The following is an 11,474-nucleotide window of genomic DNA, read 5'->3' as shown; positions in this document are numbered from 1 at the left end:
ACGAAAAAATTAAAATGAAAATTGGTTATAATATTTCGGGGCTATTGGAAGTGTCCGCCTATAGTGGCGAAAACAAAAAATTGTGGCTATGGATAAAAAATTGGGGTTGTGGACAAAAAAAGGGGGCGGGGCTATTGGGGGAAGGCCGCCTATAGTGGATGCTCTAAAATCTATAGCAGACAAACAAATGAAAGAATTATGTCTGTCCGCCATTAAATATCTCATATTTGACCGACACGGATTTTAAGAAATTGTTTAACTTTATGAATTAAAGTGGGTAGAAAAGTTGGTGGTATGTGGGGCATAATTTTATATATTGGTTTGATAATAAAACGTGAATTGAATGAATTAGTGGAATGTAGGGTCCACTTACTAAATATGGTAAATAGTGAAATAAGACATTTATTGGCGGACGGGTAGAAAAGGAAAATTGAGACATTTAATGGCGACTGAGGGAGTAATAATCAACCAATTTTTGGAGATACCAAAATCAAGAAGCAATACAAACACTAATTCTGCAGCAGATTTCATTAGGAAATTTATACAACTGTACAAACTTTGATTCACAAAACCAGATTTCAATTCACAAAATGCACAGTAACAGACAAGAGTCGCTAGCAAGAAACAATAGTGCTTTTAAAAGCATGAGCTGAGAACCACAACGGCAGCGTCGCAGCATTCTTCAACGCGTACATCTCCATCCACACGCTGGTAAACCAAGACTTGCTTGTGAGTCGCGAGCGAGGAACACACACTGCTCCGTTTGGCCACCGGAGGCTAAGTGATGGAGTACGTACTAAACAAGCCCAACAGCAGTAAAGCCCAAGACAGAGTATCAGTTCGGCATGACTAAAGAGTATCAGTCCGGCGTGACTAAAGAGTTCAGTTCGGCACAACCAAAGAGTTCGGCCCCAGCCTACAGCTCGGTGGAAGCCAACTCATCAAGCTCTGCTCTCAGGTCGGCATCAAGCTCTACTCTCAGATCGGAAAAAGCTGCTCGGCAATAATTCAGCAGTTCGGTCTCAGTATTCGACCGAACTAGGAGATAGTGGACTCATGCAAGATTTCCACCTCCACTACACCGACGATCTATTTAGTGGTGTCAAGCAGTCATTAACTCATGCAGGATAGTGGACCCATGCAAGGTCGCCACGATCTCCACGACATCCACTACCTAATAAATGCTGCATGCCACGATCTTGGTTCACTGTATAAATAGAACCAAGGTCAGATAGATAAAGTGCTTCTTCTTCTGTTAAATTCTAAAAAGCTCTCTAGAGAGAATATCATAAAGCAGGCCAGTGTTGTAAGCTGTAATTCGCAGATCAAGCAATACAAACCTGCCCCCATTTCTCCCCGTGGACGTAGATTTACCTCAGTAAATCGAACCACGTAAAATCTCTGTGTTGATATTCATTTATTTCCTGCATTTGCAAACATCAAAAATTCGCCGCTTCATCACTGGCGCCGTCTGTGGGAAACAGAGAACCAAATTTGTGATAAAGCGAGTTTTTGATCCTCTTCTACCAAAAAAAAAAAAAAAAAAAAATGCATACCAGATCACATAACACCCGTGCCTCCGTCCGTGATAACCATGAGGAAGCTAATCCAGCAGCCCATAGGCCTGGAAAGCAGCCTCGTGAAAAATCTACTTCCAGTTCTCACGGAGAAGGAGCAAGCCGCTCAAAAGGTCCACACACCGAGTCTTCCCAGCAGCCTGATTTGAACGAGGCTGTCAAGCTGTTCTTGGCCGAGAAGCAGGAGGAGTTCTTAACCTTCCTGCAGAAGAGCCAACAGTCGGAGAAGACAACGGCGGATTCTCCCTCCTCATCCAGACATGAAAGTCACTACCGCAGTAGTGACGTGTCTTCCAGGAGAAAGAATCCTCAACCCCGACATGTTCCTCCTCGGTACCGGAACCACAGGAGAACTCCATCTCCTCCGTACCGAAGAGATGTCGGGTTCGCCATGTACGGAGCATTAAAGACTCCATTCTCGGACGACATCACCCGAACTCCTTTGCCGCGGAACTATCGGACACCGTCAATGACTTATGACGGGCTAGAGGATCCTCATGACTTCTTGGGACGCTATCAATATAATATGGCGAACCAGGGTCTCAATGAGGTCCACATGTGCAAGCTGTTCCCCGAGCTGCTCATCGGGAACGCCAGAAGGTGGTTCGACAGCCTTCCTCAAGGCAGCATCAGATCCTACCGAGATCTCATGGATGCTTTCCACAGGAGGTTCTTTCAGAAAGCGGAAGCCCGAATCACTTCGGCTCAGCTGCTTTCTATACGTCAAGGTCGCGACGAAAAGATCAGCGACTTCCTGACGAGATTCCATAAGGAATGCCTACAAGTAGATAATCTCAATGATCTACTTGTCATCTCGGCATTCCAAAATGGAATCCTGCCCGGAGCTCTCTACAGAAAGCTCGTGGAGTGCGGTCCGCAAACAGCTCAAGAAATGTGGGACATTGCGGACCAGTTTTCTCGTGCGGATGAGGCAGACCGTCGAAAACGGTCGTTAGACAGCTCATCCCAAGGAGACAAAAGGAAGCCCGATCAAAGCGACCAGGTGCTTCCTCGCCGAACTCCTTTTGAAAGAATTCAAAGGGCACCAGTACAAGGCAGATTGGGGCCACGTCTCAATCCTGAGAAGCCGCCCGCTCAGTTCGTACCATTAAACAAGTCAAGAGCGGAAATTTTCGAACTACATTCCGATATGTTCGAAAAACCAAAGCGGATGACGAAATCAGCCGCACGGCGACTTCAGGATCAATATTGCTCCTTCCATCAAACCCACGGTCACGATACCGAGGAGTGCCGAGATTTGGCTGCAGGTATTGATGTTCTTGTGAAAACAGGAACGTTAAAAAAATACCAAAGCAAGCAGCCAAAAAAGAACAAAAGGCAGAGAAGTGCGAACTGCAATCCTCAGGATCCGAAAAGGCATGAGGATCCCGAAGACGACGACGAGCCGCAATATGATGGAGTAATCCTGACTATTGATGCTCTCCCAGCCGGGAAGACTAAGTCGTCCCTAAAAGCAGAACGCAGAGGTTCCAATCAAGAGGAACCAACACATAAAAGGCTGAAGAAAGACGAAGTGATTACATTTTCAGATGCCGATCCCGTCCCAGCCATCTCTCCTCACCAAGACGCTATTGTCATTCAAGCCGGGGTGGCAAACAAACTGGTCCACAGAGTATTTGTGGATACAGGAGCGTCAGTCAGCATTCTTTTTAGAGAATGTTTCGATAAAATGGAAGTAGATCCAGCCCGGCTCAGTCCGGCTCCACTTCCTCTGAAAAGTTTCGCCCAGGAGGACACCCGCCCTGAAGGTATTATCAGCCTTCCGATCACGGTGGGAAAAGCGCCTACAAGCTCCAATACGATGATCGAGTTCTTTGTGGTGAAAGCTCGGTCTCCGTACAACATCATCCTGGGGAGGGACTGGCTCAACACAGTTCGGGCCGTTTGCTCTACTTATCACCTCACCATCAAGATCCCCACTAAAGGTGGGATAGCGGTCATCCGAGGTGATCAAAAAAGAGCAAAAGAATGTCTGCAGATTGCGCTTAAAAGTGCCGAGCAATCAGTTCGGCACCATCAAGCATAGCAATCACAGCAACCGGAGTCGGAGGCAAGCGAGATGACCGAAGTCACTTCAGAGCCGAACTCAATGACCGTTCAGTTATACGAAGATGATCCATCCAGAACGGTCAAGGTCGGCTTCGCAGGAACGCCTCTACTCCGGGAAAAGACCATTCAGCTCCTCAAGGAGTACAAAGATGTCTTTGCATGGTCTCCGTTGGACATGACCGGAGTGCCCCCCGAGGTAATCACTCATCGGTTAAATATTGATCCTTCAATCCGGCCAGTAAAACAGAAGCAAAGACTCTTTGCGGCAGAAAGAAGCCAAGTCATCCATGACGAAGTCCGCCAATTACTAAAAGCGGATGTACTATTCGAGGTGAAATATCCTTCTTGGGTGGCCAATCCTGTGATGATCAAGAAAAAAGGAGGAGGATGGCGGATGTGCATAGATTTTACCGATCTAAACAAGCACTGTCCAAAAGATTGCTATCCCCTTCCGAATATAGATAAAAAAGTAGAAGCTTTGATCGGCTTCGAAATTTTCTGTTTTCTTGATTTATACAAAGGATATCACCAAGTGTTGATGGATGAGAGTGACACTCCGAAAACAGCTTTCATTACCGATTTCGGCATTTTCGCTTATAAAAAGATGCCATTCGGTTTAAAGAATGCCGGAGCCACTTATCAAAGGATGGTAGACAAGCTTTTTCGGCACCTAATCGGGAAACAGGTTGAAGTGTATGTCGACGACATAGTTGTCAAAAGCAAAAGCACTTCGGAGTACGAAGACAACCTCAAATCCACTCTCGACGTGCTCCGAAAAGCCAACCTCAAACTCAACCCCCAAAAATGTACCTTTTTGGTAGATTCGGGAAAGTTTCTGGGTTGTTGGGTTTCGAAGGACGGACTCAAGGCAAACCCCTCCAAAGTTCAAGTCGTTCAGAACATGGCAATGCCGAAGTCCATACATGACGTGCAAAGGCTAACCGGATGTCTAGCCGCACTGAATCGATTCTTTTCCCAAGCAGCCGAAAAGCAACTGCCGTTCTTCAAGGTGTTGAAAAAAGCACCAAAGTTCGAGTGGGGAACCGAGCAGAAAAAGGCCTTTGACGAGCTCAAAAGTTATCTAGCCGAGCTTCCTATTCTCTCTGCTCCAACCGAAGCCGAAGTAATATTCTTATACTTAGCGGCATCGGATCAAACCATCAGCGCGGTGCTTATACGAGAAGAAGGCCTAAAGCAGTTTCCCATCTACTTTACAAGCCGAGCATTAAGAGGTCCAGAAACAAGGTATCAACCTCTGGAAAAAATTGCTCTGGCGTTAGTAAATGCAGCAAGGAGACTGCGGCCATACTTCTATGCTCACAAGGTATGCGTCTTAACCGATCTGCCTCTTCGGCAAGTTTTGACCAAGCCAGAAGCATCAGGCAGAATCGCCAAATGGGCCATAGAGCTGGGAGAACACTCAATCGAGTACCTACCTCGGAAAGCCATCAAGGGACAAGCCTTGGCAGACTTTCTTGCAGAAGCCAAGTTCGATCAAGCAATCCCTGTTGTTGCCGAACAGAAGAATTCTGCCAATGCCGAACTAGCACAGCCTTTGGAATCCGAAGTAGAGCCTCCGGACTGCTGGAGCGGATTCGTAGATGGAGCTTCGAATAAAACGGGAAGTGGAGCTGGTATTCTGCTTATCGCTCCCGATGGACACGAGGTAACCTATTCACTTCGTTTCCTATTCCCCACTACTAATAATGAAGCCGAGTACGAAGCCCTCCTTGCCGGACTCCAGTTAGCGCAAAGTCTGCTCGTCAAATCTCTCAAAGTCCATTGTGATTCACAAGTCATAGTAAATCACATGTTGGGTACAAGTGAAGCCCGTGACGAGAGAATGAAGAAGTATTTGGACAAAGCGCAAAGCATCAGCCGAAGTTTCTCCTATTTTCGGATAATCCGCGTTCCCAGAGCGGAAAATAGCCGAGCAGATACCTTAAGCAAGTTGGCCTCAGATCCAAGCTCAAAGGCGGAAGAATTAATGCATCGAAGCATTGATGAAGCCGAGGTACATTCAGTATCCAGCTCGCCGAACTGGATGACGCCGATCTTGCAGTATCTGGATCAAGGGCAATTGCCCGAGGACAAGAGAGAAGCTCGGAAGATCACGTGCCGAGCACTTCGGTACGAACTTCATGAAGGAGTCCTCTTTAGAAAGTCTTACCTCCAGCCGTTATTGCGGTGCGTAGGACCAGAAGAGACGGACTACATCCTCAGAGAAGTTCATGAAGGATCGTGCGGTAGCCACATCGGAGCTAGAGCTTTAGCTAAAAAAGTTCTAAGATGGGGATATTATTGGCCAACCTTGGTACAAGAAGCAGTGCAGCTCGTCAAGACATGCCCGAAGTGCCAAATCCATGCAAATATCCCAAGGATGCCGCAGACCGATCTATCCACTATGCAAAGCCCTTGGCCTTTCATGCAATGGGGCATAGACATAGTGGGACCACTTCCTCAAGCTCCTCGGCAAATGAAATTCCTAATCGTTGCCGTGGACTACTTTACGAAGTGGGTGGAAGCTGAACCATTAGCTACGATAACGAGCTCGAAGGCATTGGATTTCGTCTGGAAGAACATAGTGTGCCGATTCGGCATACCCCACATCCTCATCTCGGATAACGGGACTCAGTTCACCGACAAGACGTTCAGGAATTGGTGCCAAGAGCTGAATATTCAACAGCGGTTCACTTCGGTCTCTCATCCACAAGCAAACGGACAAACGGAGATAACAAATCGTATCCTGGTGAAAGGGTTAAAAGCTCGGTTAGAACAAGCCAAAGGACAATGGGTAGAAAATCTCCCTCAAGTCCTATGGTCCTACCGAACTACACCCACAACCTCCAATGGTGAAACTCCGTACAGTCTGGTGTACGGCACTGAAGCCGTAATTCCGGTGGAGATCGGCGTACCCAGTCCCCGAACTCTAAATTTCTCCTCAGAAATGAACGACGACGGACTGAGAGCCGAGCTAGATCTTGCCGAAGAAAGAAGAGAATTGGCATGCATAAAAGCAGCCAAGTACAAGGAGCAAGTAGCCCGGTATTACAACCAAAGGGTGAAGAAGCTGCAATTTCAAGTGGGAGATCTCGTCCTGAGAAACAACGAAGTAAGCCGAGCAGAAAAGCTGGGCAAGCTCGAACCCACATGGGAAGGTCCGTATCGGGTATCAGAAGTCCTCGGCAAAGGGTCTTACAAATTGGCTCACATGTCAGGAGAACAGGTACCCCGAACATGGCACATTTCCAACCTCAAAAAGTTCCATTTGTAAGAGACAGTCCGGTCAGTCAATCTTGAGTCCTGTTTGCTCAATGTGCTTTATTTGGTTTACTTGGTCTTTATTTGTCTCTGTGCGTTTTGTTTGTGTGTTTTGTCTGTCTCTGTGCGTGTCGTCTCTTACAAATGTTACTGAGGTATCTTGTTCTTCGAAGGCTGATCCCCTTCTTAGAACATATACAAGCTAAACAATTGTGAGTCAAAGCTTCTACAGAAGATACAAGACCACAATTCAGCTTAAACAAGCAGTTCGTCTGAAACGAGCTGCAACAAGCCCACGATTGTGCGTCAAAGCTTCTAAAGAGGATACAAGACCACAATTCAGCTTAAACAAGCAGTTCGTCTGAAACGAGCTGCAACAAGCCCACGATTGTGCGTCAAAGCTTCTAAAGAGGATACAAGACCACAATTCAGCTTAAACAAGCAGTTCGTCTGAAACGAGCTGCAACAAGCCCACGATTGTGCGTCAAAGCTTCTAAAGAGGATACAAGACCACAATTCAGCTTAAACAAGCAGTTCGTCTGAAACGAGCTGCAACAAGCTCACGATTGTGCGTCAAAGCTTCTAAAGAAGATACAAGACCACAATTCAGCTTAAACAAGCAGTTCGTCTGAAACGAGCTGCAACAAGCCCACGATTGTGCGTCAAAGCTTCTAAAGAGGATACAAGACCACAATTCAGCTTAAACAAGCAGTTCGTCTGAAACGAGCTGCAACAAGCCCACGATTGTGCGTCAAAGCTTCTAAAGAGGATACAAGACCACAATTCAGCTTAAACAAGCACTTCGTCTGAAACGAACTGCAACAAAAGTCCAATTCTCGCGATAAAACTTGCCTGAATTAGGACTAGGGAAAGTCCGATCCACGCGATAAAACTCGCCGAATTAGGACAAGGGAAAGTCCGATCCCCAAATTAGGACAAGGGAAAGTCCGATCCCCAAATTAGGACAACGGAAAGTCTGATCCGAGCGATAAAACTCGCCAAATTAGGACACAAACCAAGTCCGGTCAAAGAAGAGTTCACTTCATGAGACCGTGGACAAACATCAACTTACCCCATACTTTTATCCAGAATGCCGAAGTGATTCACTTCGCTTTTCGGGGGGGGGTAGTGATGGAGTACGTACTAAACAAGCCCAACAGCAGTAAAGCCCAAGACAGAGTATCAGTTCGGCATGACTAAAGAGTATCAGTCCGGCGTGACTAAAGAGTTCAGTTCGGCACAACCAAAGAGTTCGGCCCCAGCCTACAGCTCGGTGGAAGCCAACTCATCAAGCTCTGCTCTCAGGTCGGCATCAAGCTCTACTCTCAGATCGGAAAAAGCTGCTCGGCAATAATTCAGCAGTTCGGTCTCAGTATTCGACCGAACTAGGAGATAGTGGACTCATGCAAGATTTCCACCTCCACTACACCGACGATCTATTTAGTGGTGTCAAGCAGTCATTAACTCATGCAGGATAGTGGACCCATGCAAGGTCGCCACGATCTCCACGACATCCACTACCTAATAAATGCTGCATGCCACGATCTTGGTTCACTGTATAAATAGAACCAAGGTCAGATAGATAAAGTGCTTCTTCTTCTGTTAAATTCTAAAAAGCTCTCTAGAGAGAATATCATAAAGCAGGCCAGTGTTGTAAGCTGTAATTCGCAGATCAAGCAATACAAACCTGCCCCCATTTCTCCCCGTGGACGTAGATTTACCTCAGTAAATCGAACCACGTAAAATCTCTGTGTTGATATTCATTTATTTCCTGCATTTGCAAACATCAAAAATTCGCCGCTTCATCACTAACCTTATCCACCAACGACCACTCCTCCCTCCCGTACTCCTCCATCACCCATATACTCATCCACACATCCGAGATCTGCCGACTCAAGCAAATAAACTCGATTCCCACTCCCACACACCACTTGCCCGGGCAAGGGAATCTTCCTCCACGACTCACAATCCAAATCAAGAACAAGCAAACACGAGCAGCTCGCAGTGAGCCAATGCAAAGCACCATTGGCAAACACAACTTGGTTCCGATTCATATGAGTGAAGTGATCATCCTGCAACGACACAAACTTCCTCCACTTGCCAGTCGCTGAATCAAACACCATACATTTAAAAGTCCTCTCCGGCCTATGCCCGAACGAGCGGTGGTAACCGGCCAACACCACGTTGTCCTCCCCGTCACAACGTTGCAAGCTAAGCCCACAAGCGTGGCCTCCAGGTCAGGGTAAAATCGAGTCAACGGCCTCTCCCGGGTTCGCGCGAGCTGCCGACACTCCCTCGTCATCGGATTACACACATAATAAACACCCTTATCACGAATACTAGAGCAGCATAGCAATCCATTGCAAGATGTATTAGAGTAGGTGCAAGTGCAGCAAGTGTGCAACAGGAAGCAACAGCTCGAAGATGACAGCTCGAAGTATGACGTGGACTAGCCGTTATGAATTAGTTAGGAAGGCGGTTAGTCGGTTAGTTGATTAGCTATATGTAGGCCTTCCATGGTTCATTGTAAACACAACTTGACAAAATGTAGTCCATAGTGAAATTTCGGTTCTCTCCATCTCTGTAAATGTTCTCCATCAATGGCAGCAACATCTTCTTCTTTTCCCTCTTGTTCTTCATGTTTCATCTCTGATTTTCACCGTGATCAAAATTTGACATGGTATCAGAGCAAAATCTTCCGCATATCACTCTGATTCTCGATCTATACCTCTTTTTTTTTCTTCTTTTTTTGAATCGGTTCGATTCTCCGCCGCATCGACGGAGTTCTTCAGTTTTTTTTTTTTTTTGGTTTCTCTGATTTCACCGATAGATTTCGGTTTCTTTAATTTCATCGATAGTTTTCGGTTTTCTCTATTCTCAAGGATTGAAATAGGATTCTATGAATCTGAAATATCAATCTCAATATCTGTTCTCTCTCAACTCGGATGATTCTCTGTTTTTTTTCATTTTTTTTTCAATTCTCACCGATGAAATCGTCGGATGAATTCTCTGTTTCTATTTCTTCGATTGTCTTCTCCATCTCTATTTCGATTTTCTTTTCTAATCAAGTCTGTTCTCCTCCTTTTCATTTTTTTTTATCTGTTGGTGTTGTGAAATAGGGGTGAGTGGCTCATTTCTAATATGGTATCAGAGCGGGCCCAAGTCTATGATGGTTCTCTCTTTATCTCTTATCTACCTCACGAGTGGAAGACCGATGTCCTTTCCGGCCCACATCGATGATGGTTTCTCTTGCATTGCCTACCCACGTGATGGAAGACCGATGTCCTTTCCGGCCCACACGTGAGGGGGCGTGTTAAATTCTCTAAATTCTATCCCACATCGACTTGGTGAAGATCCCATCTAATCTATATAAGTGTGGATAACCCTCCCCTTATGAGGTCTTTTAAGGGGTGAGTGGCCCATTTCTAATAAGATGCTTTAACCCTAACTCTATCCTCGATGAAATCCAATGAGAATTCGGAGACACCCCTCAAATTGTAAACACGAATCAAACTTGGCCTCGATTCCGAGGTGGGATCGGTGATTTCTACGAGCATATTAGGGTTTTGAATTGAAATCTCGTTGTAAATCTTTGTGAAGTATTTATAAGAGATTAGGTTATGCCAAGTCTTGGACACGCATTTGGTTCTAATTAGGGATATAATCGGCAATCTTGCGAGTATCTGAATCACAACCTCGTCGGGGAAGAACCCACTTTTCGAATTAAATGAATTCATCCAATGGTATTACAAAAAAAAAGCAGATAAATTCATGAAAACAATCAAGAAATGGAAGGAGAAATACTTAATATAATTTGAATCGCAGCATAAGTTCCTAACAGATATAATTTGGGAATTGGTGAAGAGGAAGGGGTTCTTTCTACCGATTAAAATCAGAAGAGAACGAGGATTAAATGGGGAATTAATCGAGGAAATGTGTGTTGAAAATGAACTACACATAATTACTGTGAATATGAACAACGGGTCGGGCTTTTGGTCAAAATCAGCTGGAAGCTTGGGCTTGAAAATGGCCGCGCATAACGGGCCGACGAGTTTGAGAAATATAAATGTACTAGTATTGCTATTCCCTCCATGGGTGCTATTCCCTCCGTGGGTTATAAGAAAAATAATCTCATTTTTTTTATTTTAAACAGTCCATTATGGAAATTATCTTTTTTATGTTTTGTTCCACATGCCACCTTTGTTATCTCCTTTTTGCTTACTTTACAAATTGTTGAAAATATTGTAGCCTTTTACACGGACAAACTCTTGCTATTACAAAAGAACAAAAAACTAGAAGGTAAATAAAACAAAGTAAATATAATAAAAGGAACAAGATGCAAACTATAGTCTTCTTTAAGTCGAGTCGAGGTATCCCTCTCTCCGCAAGACGAGATACGCCCCGGCTAGTGCTCACGGATTGGCGCAACGTCCCCAAAGATGAAAGGACTTTCCTCCTGCCGAGTTGAAGCACCTCAAACTCGTAGGCACCGACGAACTTGAATTAGATGTGAGAACCGAGCAATGCAATGCTCCTAAAGATGTGAACTAGAATGCTTGAGAGCTA

The 11,474-nt window shown here is 45.4% G+C and overlaps 1 pseudogene; it reads right to left on the bottom strand.

Annotated features, from left to right (window-relative positions):
- Positions 1-614: 614 nt before the first annotated feature.
- Positions 615-10,645, bottom strand: LOC121805222 (annotated as a pseudogene).
- Positions 10,646-11,474: the final 829 nt, after the last annotated feature.

Source organism: Salvia splendens, chromosome 1, assembly GCF_004379255.2.
Source record: "Salvia splendens isolate huo1 chromosome 1, SspV2, whole genome shotgun sequence".
In the NCBI taxonomy this organism is placed as follows: domain Eukaryota; kingdom Viridiplantae; phylum Streptophyta; class Magnoliopsida; order Lamiales; family Lamiaceae; genus Salvia; species Salvia splendens.
The sequence above is the reverse complement of the archived record's forward strand: the minus strand, read 5'-3'. Positions and strand labels throughout refer to the sequence as shown.